This window comes from Culex quinquefasciatus, chromosome 3, assembly GCF_015732765.1.
Source record: "Culex quinquefasciatus strain JHB chromosome 3, VPISU_Cqui_1.0_pri_paternal, whole genome shotgun sequence".
Lineage (NCBI taxonomy): Eukaryota > Metazoa > Arthropoda > Insecta > Diptera > Culicidae > Culex > Culex quinquefasciatus.
The window spans coordinates 38,553,081-38,574,632 of record NC_051863.1 but is presented as its reverse complement, the minus strand read 5'-3'; the positions used below and the strand labels follow the sequence as shown (position 1 = coordinate 38,574,632).

General features: G+C 35.4%; 1 protein-coding gene across 1 annotated transcript in view; it reads left to right on the top strand.

Moving 5' to 3' along the window:
• Positions 1–9,141: 9,141 nt before the first annotated feature.
• Positions 9,142–21,552, top strand: part of LOC6039392 (soluble guanylate cyclase 88E) — a 67,310-nt gene continuing 54,899 nt past the window's right edge. Inside the window, exons 1-2 of the mRNA XM_038262362.1 lie at positions 9,142–9,528; positions 15,663–15,770. The gene's annotated coding sequence lies outside the window, so the exon portion shown is untranslated. The remainder of the gene's footprint in view (positions 9,529–15,662; positions 15,771–21,552) is intronic.

Sequence of the window (21,552 nt, the reverse complement as noted above, 5' to 3'; positions counted from 1 at the left end):
AACAAGGAGTTGTCGTGGCGCGGACTGCGTCGCGAGGTAATTCGTTGTACCGGAAGGCCACTTTGAGGAGGTGTCTGGTTGCTTAAACTCAAAAGAAGATCGTCGAGCTGGATCCGGAACGGGATCAGGCTTTGGAGATCCTTGCCAAAAACGACGAAAAGTTTGAAGCGCTCAAAAACGAAAATCTCGTCAGAGAGGAATCTAACAAGAAAAGAACCTCCGCAAGCAGCTGTGCATCATCCAAGGAAAGCTCCAGGATTCCATGCAATCGAGGATCAATACTATAATCTATATGCTGAAATCGCTCCAGGTGTCCCTTTTCACCCCAGATGATAGTTTACTCTTTGCCAAAGATTGTGCGAAACTTGAATTTGCAGGTTCCAAATGATCCGAAAGGAGATTTTTTACAAGAGTACGTGGCTAATATGGACTTCTGCAAAAACAGGAACAATATTTTTGTAATGTAAAGCTTCAAACATTATCAAACAAGCGTACACAATTCACCCGGATGTTTGCGTCCGGATTAGGCTTCCTTACATTTAAAGTTCAATTAATAAATGTAATAAAGAAATGCATAAATCAAAACACAAATTACAAAATAAGTAAATAAACGCCGCTCAATTTCGTCCTGTTTGGCCAACTGATCATTTTTCCACAATTTTAGGAAATTTCCGCATTTTTTATTTTCAAATTGCCGAAAAAACTTGTGTTGAGTGCAATGCTTAGAATCTAGATAATCTAGCCTTGTTTACTATTTTGAACGATTTTGACAACTACACTGGTATAAATCGTATCAAAAAGTTGACCATACCAAGCCAGTATTATGCGCGTATGGTACGCGCGTATGGTATGCTGCCATACACAGTATGCAGTATACTCGAAGTGATTAACCCTTAGGTAATTTTGGATCCCTCACTTTTCCAGAAAATACCTCAAATTTAGGTATTTATACCTAGAAATAAGGAATAATAATGGTCCGCCATCTTGGATTATACCTAAATATCAGTAATTTTGGATCCCTCACTTTCCCAGAAAATACCTCAAATTTAGGTATATATACCTAGAAATAAGGAATAACCATGGTCCGCCATCTTGGATTATACCTAAATATTAGTAATTTTGGATCCCTCACTTTTTCTGAAAATACCTCAAATTTAGGTATTTATTCCTAAAAATTAGGAATAATAATGGTCCGCCATCTTGGATTATACCTGAAAATCAGTAATTTTGGATCCCTCACTTTTCCAGAAAATAACTCAAATTTAGGTATATATACCTAGAAATAAGGAATAATCATGGTCCGCCATCTTGGATTATACCTAAATATCAGTAATTTTGGATCCCTCACTTTCCCAGAAAATACCTCAAAGTTAGGTATATATACCTAGAAATAAGGAATAACCATGGTCCGCCATCTTGGATTATACCTAAATATAAGTAATTTTGGTCCCCTCACTTTTCCAGAAAATACCTAAAATTAAGGTATTTTGGTTCTACAATTATACCTAAAATATAGGAATTCTCGTACTAAAACGCTATTAGTAATTTTATTACTAATAGCCGATTAGTAATAAAATAACTTATTGCAGTCAGGTTCGATTATACCTAAAAATTAGGAATTTATACCTAATGTCCGTTTTGCGTGTAGGCTGAAGTGGGGGCTGAACATGTAGCCTGAATGTCGGACGAGCGGGCGGCTTAAACCATATTCAGCAGCGAACCTGGACGAGGACGTCGGCTGTGTGCAGTTGACGAAGACGCAAGAGCGGCCAACATTGCTGGTGACTGGAGACGAGCGGCCCAAGATCGAATATCCTGGAAATCGTCAATACGTTCAGCATTAGGGGAACGGCATCTAATTCCAGCGTGTCTCTAATGTTGGCAGGTCAGAACTTTGACATTCAATTAAAACTAATTAAAAGCGTTTTCAACTGAAATCGAATGATAAATAGCTCAATGAGAAGCGAGCAAGCAAGTTTCTATCAAAAGTTTTGCAAAATTCGTTGTTTAAATAATGAAAACCAGCAAATTGGATGGAATAAGGAGCGAGTGCTTAACCTGCCAAACATACGAGAATTTCTCCTATTTCGAAATTCCTTTTGCTGATAAAGTTCCTTTTGTGTCCACTTGAACGTGGATTATTCATTTTCATTTCATTTAATGTGTTTCGTTGTTTAAGGCTAGTCTGCAGATCGGAAGGAAAGGGGTCAAGAAACAGCTTTACGAACAGCAGAACAAAGGAGAGGGAGCGATTTCTTGGGGCTTTTCTTCACCCTCTCTGACTTGCTTGCGCTGTCGCTGCTTCCCATTTGAAATTTTTCTTGACCGGTTTCTTCCGAAGTGCATACCTTACATTAAGTATTTCGGCGGCCAAAATGGTGGTGATGAAATATTCACAAAATTCATTTTTAAATTTTACATATCTGGATTTTTTTTGAAAAGGTCCAATAAACCAAATTTTTCAGTTTTTGCTTTTTGGGTGTTTTTGAAACCGCCTTGAGTCAGGGGTATTAAAAAACACCCAAAAAGCAAAAAATGAAAATTTGGTTTATTGGACCTTTTGAAAAAAAAAAACTCCAGATATATGGAAAGACGTTGAACTACTTATCGAAACTTCAAACAAATCAAATGCAAAGCAAAAAGTATTACAAAATGCACAAGTGGCCTTGATTTATGATACAGTACTTGTTCGGTAACTGGGCTGAGAACGTAGCCCAGTCACTCGCTAACTGGGCTGAACGAAAAATTACGAGGGGACTAACGATGCATAATATTTTCCTGTTGAAATATAAAAATAAATGTTACGCAAATTTATTTACATTGCATATTTTTCTTATTTCTTTGATTGTGACTAGAAATAGTTTGAAATAAATTTTTAATTTATTGAACATAACTTTTGCATCCATAAACCCCACGGTCATCTGGGTTTGTTTTGGTTTTTTGACGTTTGTCGGCTTTTTAACTGGTCCAGTTATCGATCGCCCAGTTAAAAAGCAGTCCAGTTAAACAACGCCCAGTTACCGAACAACTACTGTATTATTATCATTAACATGTTTGTTTAGAATTTTTTTTATTTTCTTGACTTTTTTAATATTAAGAATTTCGAGCCAAGATTAAGAAAAAAGTGCGCCAAGTAATTTCGAACACGTGTAATAATACTACACCAGCCATGTACAATAAATTGCACACATTTTATTACAGCTGCAACAATCAAAATTTTGGCACGTCAGTCAAAATATATGTTTGGGTTCAGACCCAACCAACTGAACCACAAAAAAAAATCTCGTAAAGTTCCTCAATCATAAACCGAATGATGGCAAATTTTCAGAGGTGAGGAAATTGCCACCTATTTTTAAATAGAAAACAACGACAGTGGACCATGATAAACTATTTCCACGAGATAGGCAAAGCTGAAATGATCATTTTAACTTTTTAAAATTCAGTTTCAAATTCTCGGAACCATTTCCCTTCCGGTTCATCGCATAATCTCCGGCTGATAGTAAAACGGAAGTACACGCACGCGCATCACGCAGCATCCACACTTGAGACACGCGTACGCTTCGGAAAGTCTCTCTCGTCGTTCCGATATCGTCTCTCAACAAAGCCAATACATACAATGACAACGGCTCTTGGGGCCTGTTTCCTCGTGTGCATGCTCTCAGATGGGGCCAATGAAGAGTGCGTTCCGTTGACAAATCTGTTCGCCTGGCACCGCGTATCAACCGCCGATATGTTGCAGGAATTTTGTCACCCCTTTTTGCCATTGATAATGTGGGAGATTTGTTGGCGTAGAAAATAGAGATGGTCGAGTTTTAAGAATGACAGCTTTGTTAAACTAAATATGTTTTGAACGTTTTCAATTAAATTTGAGGTGTAGTTCGCCCAAGAGACAAACACTTTATAAAAGTAAAAAAAAACTTCACCTTTATTTTAAAAAAATCGAAATTCTAACGTGCCTCTAAGATTTAATCAACGTTTGAAGATCCCCCCCATTAAAATAAAACGAAGTTCATACAAATTCGCTTGCGTTTTTTCGAAATTGTTATGTTAAAAAGTTGGACCTTTTTTAATTAAAACGACTATAATATTTGACTCATAGGGTATTAGTCCCTATTGTGGGCCTATTGGTCAATTGGTTTTTATTGCAAAAGCTCCTACTTAATCATATTTTTGATTAAAAAAAATCAATATATCGCTGTATAAGCCCGAAAAATTAAAGCATTTTCATACCTCTTTTGGGTCTATTGCTCCTATTTTCGACCTACATTTTTTGATTGGAATCTCGAAGCACGTGGCGCACTTTTTTGATTTACAGTGAAGCCCCAAAAATTCGGTCGACAAACATGCTAGATCATTTTATTGTTTTAAGCCACAAATTGAACCAACAAAAAAATATAAATCTGGAGTTTTTTTTTAAAAAAGGTCCAATAACCCAAATTTTCAGTTTTTGCTTTTTGGGTGTTTTTTAATACCCCTGACCACTAGCGTGCACAGGGTGGGGCAACATGGGGCTGTTGCCCCACCATCCTCAGAAATTTGTTCTAAAATTGCCAAGGGGGTGTCCATAAACGACGAAATTTTCAAAACGCTCATATTGTTGTCCCACCTTCCTTGAGGATCTGGGCACGCTAGTGCCCCTGACTTAAGGCGGTTTGAAAAACACCCAAAAAGCAAAAACTGGAAATTTGGTTTATTGGACCTTTTAAAAAAAAAAAAAGCTCCAGAAATATTGATCACAGTTATATAACTAAAATCACGATCCCAATTCTCTCAAGTAAGTCTTAACAGTTTCTTATGCTTGATGTTAACAAAACTGTAGGAGATACAGCCAGCCAGGTAACGATTTATTAAAAACGTTCCATAAACATACTTTAATGAGTTAACACTCTTGATTATCGTTATCTGTGTCTTGTTACGAAAAAGAGGCACCCTGTGATAAAAGGTCTTTCCGGAAAGCGCGCTATAGTTGACAGTTGACGAAAACGAAAGAAAGAGAGAAAAAGAGAGCGAAACAGCGATAGTGAGTTTTGGCGTTTTGAGTTCAGTCTTCAAACGGAAGTAAAAGCGGAAAGACGTTCGCGGAATAAAAAATGAGTGAGAACAAGTGCGACAATGGCGCGGCCAACTCGGTCACGACGAAGACGCGGGTGCAGAAAACGTCGATCGTGCCAGCGACGACCCCGGCGGGGGCAAAGAGGGCAAAAGTTGCCAAGACCGACGGATCAGGGTAAGTGGAGCAAAGTTTATTGCAAGGTTGTGAATTCGGCAAGAAAGACGTGCTTCTGTTTTTTCGTCGGCGGTACTGTAAGCAAGGCCCAAGATGGCGTCGATTTTCGATGGCAAAAAAAGAAACAAAGTTAATAGACAGCGATGTAGTGTTATTTTTGCATTCAAATTTGACTTTATGCCAATTTAAACAATTATTATCACCGCCGACAAATTGTGCGTTGCGTGCGTGGAGAATAAAATCAAAATGGCGTCATAAAAATGTTTTCGTTGCTAGAGTTAAAGATGGCGTCTGCAAGGTTTACTTTGTGTGAAGTAAATAAAGAGAACTGTAAATCGTCACCATTGTGTCTATTCTAACAGGCAGCTTGCGAGTAAGACGACATCTCTCATGCAAACTGAGCGTACCCTTTTTTGTAGCTCCGGTGGGTGTGTGGTCTGAGATTTCAATTTTCGTTGCGCTTAGCCTAAACTTTGAAAATGACGCATGTGTGTCGTTAATAGGTCTTGAAAAATTGATTGTATGCAATGTTCAACCATTTGTTTGGGCAAAACGAAGGGAGTGTGTCACAAACTCGAATAAAAAAAATAAGAAGTACATTGTTTTGTTAACTTTAATTTATTGTTGAATCACAGAAGTGTTCTAAGTTTTTGTTTGTTGCCAAATATGAGAGGATTTTGGATTTTTAATTGTTTGATTCTCATAAAATTACAAATAAATTTTAAGTATGTCATAATTATGAAGATTGAAAAAACAAATGGAAAAATTAAGACGTTTAAGCAGTTTTGGGATTCCAAGGTCAATACGGACTTTTCTAAGAAATGGGTCAAGATAACTTTACGAGCAGTAGGGTACGTTATTCATTAGTGGACCCCTTTCCTATAGTGAAGAGTTTTTGATGAAAAATTCAATGAAATCACAATTTCAAGCGTGTTGTTGCTTACAAATCTTTTATTTGGCATGTTCAGCATCATTTAAATCAATGTTGACTGATATTAAATTGTCCTTTTTACCAAAATAAGTGTTTTGAGTTCGACATCAGAAATCAGCCATGGCCACTAGTATTTTCGCAACAAAACTACATTTATATTTTATGATTGAATTAACTATACAATATTATTTTGACTGATTATTAAACTTCAGCAAGTTGAAATAATGTAGTTTTAAGGAACTTTACTAAAATAAAGCGAAGAACTGCTCATTTTCGAGCAAAAAATAGGGGGGTCCAATATAGGACAACGAAAATCCAAACTTTTCCAAAAGTGGACCCCTTTAAATTAAACCTTCAAAAATGAAGATAAATGTTTTTAAATGTCTGTTAGGTTTTTTGTCGTTTGAAGCCAATTTTGTTAACAAAATATATTTGTTTATGATGAAAAGTGAGCAAAATCCATCTTTTATTCATTATATCTATCATTAGACCTACACCATGCATCAAAACATCAAATATCGGTTAAATTTGGTATAAAAATAACAGTTTGCCTATAGTGGACCCGGGTCCACAATCGGATTATGGACCCGGGTCCACTATAGGAAAAGGGGGTCCATAACAGGCAAAAAAAAAATTTTTTTTAAATGGCTATTTTTCTGCTCAAAAACAAATAAACTGATGAAACAAATAGTCAAAATTGTTCAAAAGACTTCAGTTTTTATTGTTTTGTACAAAGGGTTATGACAGGGTGGCCACCTCGGGAAAAAACCGGGAAAACCGGGAAAAACCGGGATTTTTATCCACCGGGAGAAAACCGGGAAAAACTCGGGAATTCGACCGACAAACCGGGAAAATATTTTAAGTTTCGTTAAAATTTTACAAAAGCCTCTTTAATGTATTCAATATGATCTTGTCTCAATAAGAATATTATTCCTGTTATTCTAAATGAAGAATTCGCGAAATCTATGTTTAAATTTGTGTGACAGACTCATGCTTCTTGGCTATGGATTTTTTTCTGTTGTATCCTATGATACTTTTACCAGGTGAATTTGTTTTTTTTAATAAAGCAAAATGTTTGCTCTACCAGCGGTTCTCAACCTGGGGTACATGTACCCCTGGGGGTACCACGAGTGGTCTCAGGGGTCCGGAAGACAAACCCCGTAATGGCGGACATTAACCCATCTTTGCTAGTTTTGCATAAAATTAAAATTAGGATTTTTTTGTAAGTGGAAAATATGGATATCATGATAACATCATAAACAACATTACAGTAAATATCTCTCTAAATTTAAAGATCAAGACTTTTCCTTCAAATTGTCACACAAAATACACTCTTTTAAAATATTTTTCTTGGCCTGTATCTCAGCAACACAAGAATGGATCAAAAATGTTCAAAAAAGAATGCAGTAAAGAATTTTCTCAATCATTTGATTTTTTAAAGATAAAATTAGTTTTTAATTGAAAATAGCTACAACTTCAAAAAAGTATGTGTAGTATGTTTAAATTTTAAAAAAATTTAAAAATTCAAAGAACAAGCCATAGTCTCAACATTTGAATGCAAAAAGTGTTAAAAAATGCATTTTACGCTAGTTCAGTTGATTTGCAATCATTATTCTTCAAAAAATGTTAGATTTGACGAAAACAAAAAAATGAACACAAGAAAATAAAGATCGAAAATTTTCAAAAATTCAAATCAACCCAAACATGCTTAAAAATGATTCTAGACGCAAGGGAATGCATTTTAAATTGATTTCAGCTTATTGCACTTAAATCTCCATTAAAATTTTGATGTTTTTTGAAGAAAAAAAATAATTTTTTGTCCTCTGATTTTTCGGGGCAACAAAAACTTTAAATAAAATTTGTATCCGCCTTATGTGTTGTTGAAAAAATCACAGCACGGTAATTTTTGAATTGTTTTTACCATTATGTGTTTTGGGTTTTTTAGAAAGTATTTTTTATTAAAATTATTCTAAAAAGAAAGCTTCAAGGTATCGATTTTTTTACATTTGTATGGCACTTTTCCTGCACTGCTGCCAAAGTGTATATATTTTTGTTTGGACTAATGATGCAAAAAGACTTTTTTTGGTCAAAAAGAAAGTACTCACATAATTTTAGCAAAAAAAAAAATCACAAAACTTTTTTTCAAAGAAAATTAACGAGCATTTACATCAATGTTGATAACAATGTATTTTTGTAAATCTATTTTACAAAATTAATAAATTCTATTTATAATTTATCTTATTTAAAAAAATTAAAACGATTTTTGAAGAAAAAAACCCAATCATTTGAAAATTTGAGGTTTGATTGATAACAGATAAAAACGGCTTCGTTTACAACTTACTTACTTTTTACTCAAGATTTGAAAGCTTTCTTGAGGAATTCAAACTTTGAACCAAATGTATGCGTTCAAAAAGTATGATGATATTAACGTTAGCCTAGAAAACATTGTAATTTGGTTTAAAAACATTCCGGAAAATTCCTTCTGGTCTCGGGAGAAAACCGGGAAAAAACCGGGAAATTGAAAATCGAAATCTGGTGGCCACCCTGGGTTATGAAAAAGGGCTTAAAATATTGACAATTTTTGAAAATGTGCATCGGCTTTACTATAACCATTAGTGGACCAATGGTTAAAATACACTAAATAAAAAAAATGAGGTACGAGCTAGGGTACAAGTAAGATTTTCAGCGTTCGCCATTGGATTTGAACCAGCGATCTCTGGATTGACAGTCGAGTGCAAGGTCCAATTGATATTCTTTTGGCATTCGCAATTTTGTCGAATTTCCTTCAGCTCCCTTCGACCCCACCATCTTTAGTCTACCTGCTCCCGGAGGAAACGGAAGGGGGGTCGTCTGCCACCCCATCGGAGAGCGGATACGTTGTTGGTTCTCTCTTTCTCTCTTGTCTACCACCATTCCTCGGCGGGTGCCTTTTTTATCGCCAATGTCGCCACACACACTCTCGGCTCGGCCGCATCTTCGTGAACCATTGCCATTTATCTCGGGGCAGTTTAGGTTGAATCTCTCGGTCGTCCGGTTCTCGGTCCGTGTCTCGTGTCCCGACCGAACGGGGGGCAACATTACAAAACGGGATTGCCCTTGTGCAAGATGACACATTGCTGGTTGCGCCTGGTGACAGCAAGTGGATGCTGTGCGGATCTTCGTCGAATCTGAGGAAAAGCCAAACATTTACTACCTTTTTTTTGTTGTTGAGGGGTAGCCAACGCTAGGCGAGAGAGATTTACGAGTGGGCAAGGTGACTAGAACAACAAAATAATAAGCCGCGAAGAAGAGTTAGTGGTCGATTGGCGAAAAGAAAATCTCCGTGCGAAGGCGCTACCGTGGAAAGTGGAGTTGACTTTGAAGCTAAAGGGTAAAGTGAGGAAAGAAAAGGAGGGAGAGCTGGGAGTAATGTTTACTTTTCCGATAGGACGAAAATAGGTTCAGAGGGAACGGGGAGGGCGAGTGAAGTGTGACGGACTTCGACGTGAAGTTGATTCATTGAGTGTTGGTGGCCCGAGGGAACACCTAAGCGGAACAGGCCGCGTACACAGGCCAGATGGTTATTCTGCGTGAGTGTTGATTGACGGAGAACAGTGCGCGTAAAGTTAGCATAAACAAATTAGCAGCTGTGAAGGGGAGCGGTGGGTTTTTTAAGCGGTAAATTTAGAGCGTTTTTTGTTATGACGATAAGGGTGATGAATTGTGAATTTAATTATTTGAGTTTAAAAGTTCCATTTTTCCTTTTAAACATACGAATTTCATCAAAATAAAAATTACTTGCCTAAAATTCCAATCTTTGCCAATTCGAGCATCTTCTACCCTAAACGTGTGCGTTTAATGGTTGAGTGAAACAAGCGTGAAAATGCTAAAAATGTCTCAAGGGAAATTATGAATCAACCTTGCACTAATTAAGTGTTGTATAAAAATATTTTTGTTTTTACCAAATACTAAATTTCAATAATGCTAAGGTAAAGTTGATTTATGACGACGATCATTTTCATATCGACTCTGGCTAGAGCGTCCAACTCCCCGGGGTTACAAAAGGCCCGGGAAATTTGTTTTTTTTTTTTGAAAATTGTTCTGATCCTGGTTCTGATTTAAAATTCTGTAACAAAATGTATAGAATAGCAACTTGAATGGCGACTTTTTACAATGAAATACAAATGTATGAAACCACAATTCAAAATTTTCAAATTCAGGAACGAGTTTTTGAAAAAAGTTTTTTAGGCACCATTTAGGCCGATGCAAATATTTTCCAAAGTTTCTGTCCCTCGGCTCTGGCCGGGGTCGAGAGGGGGGAGGCAAAAAAAATAAACAAAAATAAATATTGAAATAACAAGCCATAGTTTCAAAATTTCCATGGAAAAAGTGTTTTAACAAGCATTTTACACCAGTTCTGTTGTTTTGAAATAATTAGTTTTCAGAAAATGGAAAATTTGACGAGAACAAAAATATTTGCGAAAAAAAAACTTTTTGCGAAAATAAAAATATTTTTTTTTTTCAAAAATTCAAGAGAATTTTAAATTAACCCAAACATGCTTAAAAAGATTCTAAACGCTGGGGAATGCATCAAATTGATTTCACTTGATTGCATTTAAATTTTCATTGAAGGTTTTTGAAAAAAAACTTTAAATAAAATTTGTACCAGCCTTATATAATAACACAATATTGTTTTTTTCATTTAAATGATTTTTTTTAAATTCGGTTGGTAAATGATTCGGTTAAAAGACTTTTCATAGAAATAAAAGTAGTTAAGATATGTTTTTTGTATATTTTGACCTCTTACGCCTTAGGTAGCTCTAGCTCTATAAATTTTCAAAATTTTTGGATAAACAACAACGAAAAAAAAACTCAATTTTGATCTTGGCGGGAAGGGGTACCTTATAATCAAATGATTTAACAACAATTTTCGTTATTATCATTCCATAATACCGGCAACAACTCCAACAAATAAACTAAATCTTTTTCCAGTTGTTAATGCTTTGGTTAGACCGTTGCAAATATTTTCAAAGTTTAGGTCGCCCCCCCCCCCCTTCAAAGTTGGCCTGAAAAATCAGGGGGCAAATTGTTTTTTTTTTGGAAAAACTTCGAAATTTTAATGAAAATTAAAGTTTAACCAACTGAAAACCAGTTAAAATGCATTTCCCGCGTTTTAGCATTCATATTTAGCATGTTTGAACTCCTTTGAAAACATTTTAAATTTTCATGAAATACCAATGTACAGTCCCACAAAAAAAAAATGAGAAAGACAAAATTCCGTCAATACCTCGATATTTTCAAAACTAATGATTGGAAAGCAACTGTACGCCTGTAAAAAGCATTTGAAAACACTTTTTTCATCCAAATGTTGAAACCTAGGCTTGTAATTTCAATTTTTATATTTTTTAATTTTTTTGCCCTCCCCTTCGACTTTGGCCAGAGCCGAGGGACATAAACTTTGAAAAATATTTGAAACGGCCTTATTTATAATATTTTAAATAAACCTTGACATGAAATTTTCAGAAGAACTTATAAGTTCAATAAGAACACTGAATTGATTTAGTAAATTTAAATTAAAAAAAAGTGCCAAAAAATTGAGAAAATGTATATTTCTGATTGAATTTCGGAAAATATTTTTTTCGAGAAATCCCGGAAATTCCGGGAAATTGGACGCTTTATTTCTGGCCAAAGAAGGGTTTTATCCCTTATCCCCGAATCCCACTTTCCCGAATCCCATATCCCCGAAAATAATTTCCCCGAAAGTGCCACTTCCCCGAAAATTCCATGTCCCCGAAAATCATTTTCCCGAAAATTCCACATCCCCGAAAATCATTTTCCCGAAAATTCCATATCCCCGAAGTCATTTTCCTGAACGGCCATTTTACCGAACTGTCGTTTTCCCGAATTTACATATACCCGAATGGTTACCGGCAAATTCAATTTTCCGAAAATATCAAGCTAGATATAAACTAAATTGGTTTTTTAGCATTACACATTTACAAAAGTATGACCTTAATATTAAATTCTCCTACGTGTGATTTCAAATATGAAAAAAACAACAAATAACTGTACAAGGCCATTCATAAACCACGCGGACTTTTAAAGAGAGCGGGGTATTGAGATCATCCACGTTCCATTAAAGTGATTTTTTTGTATGGGCAATTATCAGCAAAGGAAAAAAAATCAAAACATTATCCACGTGGTAAGGATTCTGGACTGTTTGGTTTGTTTGGTTGACCGTTCTGTGCTTTGTCCTGAACTTCAGTTAAATTTGGTTGCCAAGGTCCCGAGTTATAATTAGGAACCATCCATAAACAACGTGGAAACATGGGGGGGGGGGGCGTATGGCGATTGTCCCTTACAAAAGTTTTTTTGTATGGACAATTGTCCACGAGGGGGAGGGATTTCCAAAAAAGTGTCCACGTGGTTTGTGGATAGTCCCTTACAAATGTTCACGGTAGTCGAGATCTTACTTGTGTCAAACGCATTCTGACCTGGAATCCCTTTAACCAATTGTCGCACTTACATCAATTTTCCGGGTTTGTCAAGTTAGCACGAGACAACATATTTCGGTTTTGATTGAATCTCAGGATTGAAATAGAATTTTGGGGATCTGTAAAGGTCAAAAAGTGGGGCATAGTGAGCTGCACAAAATGGCGTTCTTAACTCAATTTGGCTCATAATTGTCGTACGTCAAGCGAGCACGACAGCGACGAAATGTGAAAAATAAGCAACTTTTTTAAGCGGCACGCTACCATTTAGATTTGTTCATTATAAATATGTACTCTGCTCAAGATGTACTCATTCTCTACATCATTTGTCATAGTCGGAGTATTTGTTGGATTCGCTGGTGTCAGTTCTTTTTGAAAGGCAGTTGAAGAAACTTAATCTCAAAATCCGAAGTTCGAATTCTTTAACTCCGCAAACTTGGAAAATATTCAAAATTTAAGTGAAGCTGGAATGAAATGCTCGAAAAAAACTCGGATTTTTTTAACGTTTGGTTGTGCATGATATCTTATTGATCGCAACTTCCCCGAACCCGGTCAGGCGGGTATGCCCGTTGGCCAGAACCGCGCGCGAAATGATTTTCGGGTAAATGACATTTCGGGAAAGTGTCTTTACGGAGATGTGGCATTCGGGGAAATGTCTTTTCGGGAATGTGGGTTTCAGGGAAATGTCATAGATTCCAAAGAAGCACCCAGTTAACTCAATCCGAATTCAGAAACGGAATCTAATTAGAATCGTGTACGAATTCAGTTTCAAACGCAACAACCAGTTGGGTCTTAAAATTAAGCCTAAATTTGTGATACTGTTGTTTACAACGATAATGCTTATTTTTCTGAGTACAATGACCCTTTGTACAACCGCAAAGGATATAAAATGGATTTTTTAATTAATTTTTGAAAAATCACTTCACGGCCCGCCTTGACAGAATCGAGAAATTAAAAGTGAGAGTGTGTGCGTCCAACATGGAGTTAAACTTTTCGAAGTGCCATGGAAAACTTCACAGCAACTTCACATATAGTTTAACTCCATGTTGCAGATTTGACAGCTCGATAGGTACTACTTGACAGCTTGTTCCAAGGGGACCATAGTTGATCAATCGAAAAAATGTTGTCTTGTCAATTTATTTTTTTGCATTAAAATTTAAAAAGGTGATCAGAAATGGTTTTTAATCGTGTTTTAAAATTACATAAGGCTTTAGGACCTTATTGGAAGCTCTTATCGCAGACTGTTGCATCTGTAACTTTTGCCCCTGTTTACTTTGTTACTTAGATGTCAGACAGAGACCGCAGCAACCGATGGTTGATACTCGACTGACATCTGGATCAACTTGATTGATTGGTGTTGCAAGAGTTTGCGTAAGTTTGATTTTAGATGAGGCCTTTGTGCCAAAACAATGCTTAAAATCTTTGATTGCTTTGATTTGTTTTCTTTGTTTTCATCATTTTATTTTCGTGATTTATTTTTTTAGGGTGAATTTTTACTCATGTAAATATTTCCTTTTGGTAAATAGCTTTTCTGCATCTTTCGATTTTAATTAAATTGTGTTGCAGGAACATTTAGTGTCATCAGCAAAGATGCAATTCTTGAGAATTTATTTAAATTGTTTTAATATCGCATTATAATTCTTCCTCTATAAGAAACATAAAAATAAATTTACTTCAAGCTCCGCACTCCACAAATAAACGCGTGGCGCTAATAACTCAAAATACTCTTAACGAGTCTCGCGCGTAGACTGATTGCCATTAATTGAGTTCCAATCATTCACGCACCCATACTAGCACCCAACTACCACTTTGTCGCACGAATATTGGACCATGAATTGCGAACGCAATAGAGAGCGTGCAGAAAAGTGTCAACAAAACTTACACCACCATGCGTCTCCTTCACTTGTCACTGGGAAGTGCGATTTTGCACGTGTACTTGACAGGTAGACAAGTGGAGTTACAGCAAATATGTTAATTCGATGGATTGCAAGTAGGTACATTATGTCCTTAGACGAAGAAGGTCTATTGTCTGTGATAGAAATTTGAAGCGTTAGCGTCATTGATTGCCAGGCGAGGGTGTTGCCAATTAGTGAAGAGGCAAGAGCTATGTTCGTAGGGTTGTCAGATTTGAGATTTGCTACCTTGCAGCTGCCTTACAAAAAAAGGTTATTGTATATTCATTAATCTTTAACTTGAGAACGGATTTTTGTGTCTTTGGCCAAGTAATAGTTAAATGTAACAAAATATAACTTTTTTTTAAATTTATATCTTGGAAATCAACAAAAAAAAAAAAAACTTTCGAGCCTTCACTTTTCTCTGGGAAGAAAAACAACTATTTGGCATTTGGTTGCCGGAGTCTCGAGTTATAATCAAAATGCAAACAGTAGACGTGCATGCACGTATGACAAAACGGTCACGACTAAAATTCTCTTGGGCAAGTTGTCGCACTTGCGGGGTGTATCAAGATAGCACGATCTGATTGGAACTACAGTTTATATGAAAATGTGACAATTTGTGAAAAAAAAGATTTTCCCATCACAGGAGTCATACCGCCGTATTGTCAAAATATGCTTGCATGTATTTCCAGTCGACCCCACCGTCTTCACCAGAGCTGTAAATTAGTATGTGGCGCGCATTATTCCATTACTTTTAATCAATTCGCGCGCGTACTTTTCGGGCCGTTCGGGCTGCGGGGACGGCCGGCACGCGACTCGAGCAGAAGAAGATGACACACGAGCCGTCGTCGTCGGTCCGTCCTAGGTGTCACCGGTCACCGCTGGTCAGTCTTCGTTGGTGTCCCGTCCGGTTTGGTTCTGGAAGAAGCCGCCTCTTCCTGGGGGGAAAACTGTGGCTAGTGTGTGTGTGTTCAAACAAACTTGAACATTTGGTGGATGTCTTTTTTTGGGTGGACGGTTAATTGATGATTAGCGCACTTGAAGTGAACGATTGCGGACTTTGTGTCTTGGAATGAAACATCGCAAGTGGATATTGTGTTCTGTTTCAATGTGAACTGATTTTATTTGTATTTTAACAGGAAGATCAAAATAGGTGCATTTGCTTGAGAATTATTCAAAGTATAGTTCTGAATTATTGAGTGAAAAAACGTGTTTAAACAACTGAAATAGTTAGTCGTCGATATCAGGTATGTAATTGCTATAAAAAAATTGGTACAATCGAAAGAAGTCAACAATAAAACAAAAATTGTGTATATATATAGCGTATCAATATACTATAATCATTTTATAACAATTCGATTGCATTCTTTAAATTTTTCAACTTAAATATTAATTTAAGTTTTTGTGTGTTTCTTTTCAGCAGTTTTGAATATGCATCTTTAAATAAATATGAATACCTGATTTTTTCAAATGCATGGCTTAAACTGACTTTTAAAGAACATGACATTTTTTTATGAACAAATTTTTGGAAAACTTAAAACAAGCCGTTACAAAAGTGTGCTTAAGCCATTGCAAATTTTATTCAAAAATAAATTTTCCTAAAAATTCAATGTTTACGTGTTTTTGGTTACTGAGTAGTTCTCTCAGATTTCGGTCATTCGTTTTTTTGTGTTTTTTAATCCGACTGAAACTGTTTTGGTGCCTTCGGTATGCTCAAAGAAGCCATTTTGAATCATTAGTTTGTCCATACTAATACTGATTTTTACAAAAAATCGAAATATTGATCTCAAAAATTTTTCAACTTCATTTTTCGATGTAAAATCAAATTTGTAATCAAAAAGTATTCTAGTGAAATTTTGATAAAGTGCACCGTTTTCAGGTTTTTTTCAGGTAACTTTTTTGAAAATAGTCGCAGTTATTCTTTTTTTTTAAATTGGTGCACATGTTTGTCCAGTATTGAAAACATTTTTTTTTGAAAAGCTGAGAAAATTTTCTATATTTTGCTTTTTTGAACTTTGTTGATACGTCCCTTTGTTGCTGAGATATTGGCATGCAAGTGTTTAAAAACAGGAAAATTGATGTTTGCTAAGTCTCACCCAAACAACCCACCATTTTCTAATGTCGATATCTCAGCAACTAATAGTCCAATTTACAATGTTAAAATATTAAACATTCGTGGAATTTTTCGATCTTTTCGAAAAAAAATTCAATATTTTTAAACCAAGACTAATATTTTAAAAGGGTTTAATATTGAATATTTGACCCTTTTGAAATGTTAGTCTTAATTAAAAATTTTTGAAAATATTTTTTTCGAAAAGATTGGAAAATTTCACGAATAAATGAAATGATAAAGCGAAACTATTGGCACTACGCCCCCCGGGGCATGGCCTTCCTCTAACGTGTGATTTCTGCTCCAGCGCCTCTGACGAGACAGGAGAAACCGGGACCGACGTTTTACTTCACCATCCGATAGAAGCTCAGTGGATAAGGCGGGAATCGAACCCGCGTCTCATAGCATCATCGGGATCGGCAGCCGAAGCCGCTACCCCTGCGCCACGAGACCCAATAAAAATTAAATAATTTCAGAATGCTAAAAACATGAGGAAAAATATTTCAAAAAAGCTAAAATCTTTTAATTTGATCTGATTATCTTACGATGATTGTAGTACATACATTGCATAATTTAAGAGCGAGTCCACGAGCAAAGCATACCCATCTCGCATCGACCTCACCAATCTGTCTGAAATTTTCAGGGGTTGTTTTTACATATAAAACTAGCATCTGCCCAAAATATGAGCACTCTAAGTCAACGGGAAGTGGGGCAAATCGGGACACAAAGTTTGGTGGTTCAAAAACATCAAAAATCCTAAAAATGCTATAACTTAGGCAAAATTCAATTTAATTTCAAAATTCAAAATGCATCTGAAAGGGCTTAAAAAATGCAACAAAATGCAGGATAAAGCATCCCAATTGGTTGAATCTGAAGGGAGTTATTGGCATTTTAGTGGAAAAATAGCATAACTTTCAAACTCAAATAAAAAAATGTTCTATCGATATCGATAATCTAATTCTATCAGCGATAATTTTATCGACGATAACGGGCGATAATTTATTTTGAATATATTTCTAAAATTAACTAAAACCGACCAAATTATGTTGAATTCTCAAGGTTTCTCTTAATAAATATTTTTTGATAATATGGTAAGTTTCTAAGTATAAATACTTTAAAATATCACAAAATATCGTATATTTTGAAAGTAATCAAATTTTCATAATTTGCAATATGGGTATCAAACGGATCGAAATTTTGCATGCATTTTCGCTGTTTTAGAGTTTTTTTAATGAAATACTAAAATTTTCACAACATACCGTATTTTTCGAAAATACTATTTTTTTATACTTCGCAATATGGATATTACATGATTCGAAATTTTGCATGTATTTTAACTGATTTAGAGATTTTTGAATGAAATACTAAAATACTAAATGAATCTCGAAAATATTCAAATTTTCAAAATTTCTAAAATGGATCAAACGATTCGAAATGTTGCATGCATTTGAACTGTTTTTGAGTTTTTTTTGTGTGATGAAATACTTAAATTTTCATAAAATACCGTTTTTTCTGGATAATACTCAAATTTTTATAATTCGCAATGTGGGTATCAAACGAATGGAAATTTTGCATATATATTGAATGTTTTAGAGTTTTTAAATGAAATATTATTATTATTGTTTTTTTCACTAAAATGACAATAACTTCCTTTAGATTTAACCAATTGGGATGTTTCTTCCTGCATTTTGTTGCATTTTTCAAGCCCTTTTAGATGCATTTTGAATTTTGAAATTAAATTGAATTTTGCCTAAGTTATAGCCTTTTTAAGATTTTTTACGTTTTTGAGCCACCAAAATTTGTGTCCCGATTTGCCCCACTTCCCGTTGACCTAGAGTGCTCATATTTTGGGCAGATGCTAGTTTTATATGTACAAACAACCCCTGAAAATTTCAGGCAGATTGGTGAGGTCCAAACGACGTCCCATACAAAGGGGTATGCCTTGTTCGTGGACTCGCTCTTAAGCATGAATGAAACTTCAACAAGTGGTACTAAAATAATATGCTCAGTATAGTCAGTATTGACGATAAATTACTATCAAATTTAATGAAAATAGATTTAATAACACAACTGGAATATTTCCGCAGTGAAACCCCTTTTTACCAACCCTTTTTCAGTCCACCTTAAATTGGCAAATTAACGTGGGTTCCATCGTCGTGACGTGTATCGATGAAAGTGAGATGAAAAGAGATGCGGCGGCGACGGCTTGTGTTTTGATTGCCCAGATATTGCCACCCACGTCCACGGCGGAAAAGCACACAAATCCGTCATCGCGCCGGGTCGTCATTCCGGTTGCGTGGAGTGGAACTTTTCCACCCAGCGAAGTTCACCGGCGAGGTGTAGATGTCGCGTTTTTTTTCGGGCCCTTGTGCGGAATTCCTTCGTTATTTTTAGGCTACACGTGGTTGGCCCACTTTTATGCAAACAAATGTCGGTGAGACGTGAGATATTCATAACGTCGCGCGTAAGGTTAAGGGATCAGAAAAAAAGGATAACGTGTCAAATTTGAACGATTTTGCAACACGTGGCGGAGGCAGAGCGAGTCCTTAGCAGCCCTAAGCAGCGAGCATAAAAGGGAATAAACTTAATAATATTCACATCATGTTAGCGATTTTGGGTGAGAGATTTTCCCCCCCACCATGGCAGTGCTTTTTTCTTCGTCTATTTTACTCCATCGCCCAACTCCCTTTGAGGTGGTTCCTTTCAGTTTACTTCGCAGAAGAAGCTTTCAGACCATCATAATAAAGTGTATGAGTGTGCTTAAGGTGAACAACATTCGTCAGTCATTCATGAAGAATGAAAGATGGTTGAGTGTATCAGAGTACATGTTGCGTGAACGTGTGTCTCTCCCTTTTTGTGTGTGTTTGTAAGACTGGCTGAAAATAACAAGCAAATCGGTTTTCAGATTGTTTGAGTAAGAGCAGACGAAGTTACAAGAAGGGGATTTCGACGGAAGGAAGCTGTGGTTTGAAACTTGAAACACAGCAAAGAAAGATGTGTTGTAGACTTTAGTTAGATTTTCGTCTTATTTTAATAAAAGTTTGAGATTTTAAATGGCTTTAAAAATTACTCTAAAATGTATAATGTTTAAATTAACAACGTGAGAAAGAAAATAACGTTTATATTACTACTCCAAGATTGATAATTATTCCAAAATTAATGATTCACACAAATTTTTGACTAACAAAAAGAACTATACAAAAATAGGTTGTGAAATGTAGTTTGAATAGTTACGAATTATTTGATTCGACTCCTAAAAAAGTCGATACACAAAGAACAAAAAAAAACAAATTTTAAATGGATATCATTCTTGTCCAATTGTGAGATTCTCGTAGGAAACTCAATTCCCTATAATTTTGTTGAAAGTTATGATGGTTCTCTAGACATTCATGAATTCAGAGTTAATTTATATGCGAGATTCTATGTTAAATTGCCGTGAACTGTTTTTTTAAATATCAACCGTTAGATTTAAGCTTTTAAAACGTAAACAATGAAGTCACTTGAATGCCTTTGAAAGCAAGATTATAAAATGTTGAAATTCCATTGCATTAAATTTTCATATGGAACTCTTGAATGTATCAAAAAGCTTATATTTTCAAGATTGGTTATCTCATTATTCAATGAAGTTTAAAAAAATCGAAATTCTCAATGTCTCAATTGTTATGATTGAATCACATGTCATAATAAAAAAGGGCCAAAAACATGAAATTAAATTTGCAATGACTTTAATAAAAGAACTTTTCAAACCTGATTTGACATTTGGTTATGCTTTATTTTGTTTCAAACATACAGTATGTAAAAAAAGTATTTACACCCCTTGGGCACTATGCACATTTTGTGATGAAACATGTAAAAAATTTAATGTTGACATAAACCTAGTACTACGTTTTGTTCAGAAACTCATGCCGAACATTTTACTGATAAAAGCTCATGAAAATATGTTTTCTATAAAAAGTTATATAACAAATACTATTACAAAAATAAAAAAGGTGCAAAAAAAGTTTGTACACCTTTCGAAAAATTAACATAAATAAAGTTATTTGTTGACAAATCACCATAAATCCAGTCTCCCAACTCAAAATAGGCATCCTTGACTGATTAAAAAAATAATTTGGATTGAATATAAAGTTTACTAATTACTTAGTATAAAAGTTTATATAACTCTGGAAATTCTAAATAAAACTTATCTAAACTTAATTTTGCAAACTTTCAATTTAACTAAATGTCAATATATTACCATAGAATTGCTAAATAAACATTTTGGAGTGGGTATAACACCGTTTTGGGGGTCTTTGTATCGCTAGAATAGATTTTTCGTTGGAATTTCGTACCAACCCGGAATTACGTCGTCGGAAAATCCGCCGGCATTCGAACCGGTCCACAATTAACAAGTCAACCTATGTGGCATCGGAAAGGGCATAAAATTTCCGATCTTTTGATACCCATACATCTAGGTTTTCTATAAAACCCACGTTTTTAAATACCTAGGCAAAAACGTTGTTATGGTTTCGTTTGAGCAATCTGCCAAAAATGTATGGAATTTCGTAATTTTTGTTCTCGTGGATCAAACTTACTTTTTGCCCAGGTATTTAAAAACGTGGGTTTTATAGAAAACCTAGATGTATGGGTATCAAAAGATCGGAAATTTTATGCCCTTTCCGATGCCACATAGGTTGACTTGTTAATTGTGGACCGGTTCGAATGCCGGCGGATTTTCCGACGACGTAATTCCGGGTTGGTACGAAATTCCAACGAAAAATCTATTCTATCGATACAAATACCCCCAAAACGGTGTTATACCCACTCCAAAATGTTTATTTAGCAATTATATGGTAATATATTGACATTTAGTTAAATTGAAAGCTTGCAAAATTAAGTTTAGATAAGTTTTATTTAGAATTTCCAGAGTTATATAAACT